Source organism: Triticum aestivum, chromosome 3D (assembly GCF_018294505.1).
Source record: "Triticum aestivum cultivar Chinese Spring chromosome 3D, IWGSC CS RefSeq v2.1, whole genome shotgun sequence".
Taxonomy (NCBI): domain Eukaryota; kingdom Viridiplantae; phylum Streptophyta; class Magnoliopsida; order Poales; family Poaceae; genus Triticum; species Triticum aestivum.
In genome coordinates, this window is record NC_057802.1 from 455,595,139 (window position 1) to 455,597,274 (window position 2,136).

Here is a 2,136-nt window from a genome sequence, read left to right on the forward strand (position 1 = left end):
CCCCCCACGAGCGAGGTGTTCGACAAAATGGCCGGAAGGTATGCGTCTTCGGTCTTTGCGATTTCCTTTCATTTCCGCCATTATTCTCGATAACTCGTGACTTGTTATCGTTCGCTATAGCGGTGGTTCGAACAATGCAACAACCGAGTTCGTGAACTTGTTGGACATGAAAGCGGTTGACATTGATCAAGCCCCTTTCGAACCGTTCGACTACAATGAAACGGTGGGCGGCGTGGATGATCATGGTTGTGCGGACGAATTGGAGGAGATCGAAGCGGAAGCGTATGAGCAATCACAAGCAAAAACTGGGAAACGCCAAAGATCGAAGAACTACACGATCTTGGAAGATCAAGCTTTGATCCAGGCATGGAGTGCGGTGTCTCTTGATGCATGCACAGGTACTTCTCAAACCGCCAAGAGATATTGGCAAAGGATCGAAGATTAATACTTCCGCATTATGGCAAAGCATCCCAATAGGACTCCACGCACATTTCGGTCGCTTCAAGGGCGTTGGGAGAATATCAAGCCTATGTGCAGCCGTTGGGCAGCTTGCTTGGAGCAAGTACGCAATGCACCTCCAAGTGGCACCGTGGACTCCGACTATGTGAGTTTGTTTTGCCTTTGTTCGAGTTGTGCATCATCATATTGCATCATGGGAATGATTGGATCACTTTGTTCACATTGTGTAGGACAAGATTGCTCAACATAGATACAAGGACATGGAAGCTTCGGAAGGCAGATTCTTCAAACTAGAGCATTTTTGGGAGTTGCTCCAATAGTGCGAGAAGTGGAAGTTGATCGACAAAGAATCCCCACCAAAGCGAGGCTCACTTACAAACATGGATGAAGATGAGGATGATGATGGCCCAAGAAATTTGCACAAGCCCGATGACGACAAGAAGACTAAGGAGAAGATGAAGAGAGAGCAAGAAGCATCGAGCTTGAGGGAGAAGATTGATGCCATGGTGCAATCCAACGAGTCGATGTTGTTGAAGTCGTTGGAGATCAAGAAAGAATTGGCCGAGAAGAAGGCAAAGGAGAAGCAAGAAAAGTGGCAATTGCTCAAGGAAGAGGGGCTGCGCAAAGCTGCCATCGAGGAGAGAAGAGCACGCGTCGCTGAAAACAAATCCATGTCCATGTTGCTCGCCGAAGAGAACAAGATCATGTCAATGAACCGCAATGACATGGACGACCTCACCAAAACATGGCATGATATGGCAAGGAGAGAAATCTTGAAGAGGAGAATGGTCGCATCGGCCGGTCCGTGTTACAGTTCTGATGATGTTTTCTCTGCTCCATATGGTGGCAATGTGGATGATTTCGGTGCGGGAGTTGGAACAAGCGCCAGAGGTGGATTCGGTGGCGCCGATGAACTTCAAGATGGACTCGATGGCGCGGAGTGAAGATTGACCAAGATGATGCCGGACATGGGCGCAAACCTTTGCAGGGCCCTCTTTTGCGTTTGTCGTAATGAACTTGGCTTTTATTTGCGCGTAAAACTATTTATGTCGTTTGAATTTGAACTTGTTTGTGAAACCCTATGTCAAATGCGAGATTTGCAGTTTTTCTGTTTGCGGGTCGTCACGGTGGTGCCCGAGCAGAACCCGCAGAAGGGGACCCGTAAAAAAACATATTCCGCGAATATACTTTTTTACGGATCCGTTTGGGGGGTCTGCATCTGTGCCAGCCCGCGCCGGCCCGCAAAAACGGTTCTGCGCGAACTGGAAACACGTTTTGCTGGCCGGCGGGATGCGGGGTCTGCTAGAGTTGCTCTTGCCACGGTTACCGACAAATACCGAGCGGTTACTATTCAAAATATTTAAATGAATTTCAAATTCAAATTTATATAAGCTACGTATACATATGTTTTATAGTCATTTAGCCATAAAATTTGGTAGTGTCACAGTGGTCATCTTCGCGCCTGCGTTTGAAGGCTGAGGTGGAGAGTTTGATCCCTACATGGGCAGTTTTAATTTTACAATATATTATATATTTTATTTTTCACAAATTCAGTGCAAAAAAATGCAACCGCGAGAGTTGAATGCGAGACGTTTGTCTAAATGCTTAGTACCTTCCATGAAATATAATACTCCACAGATCCATGGGAGCTCCGCAGTCCGACAGAGGGAGTAGTTG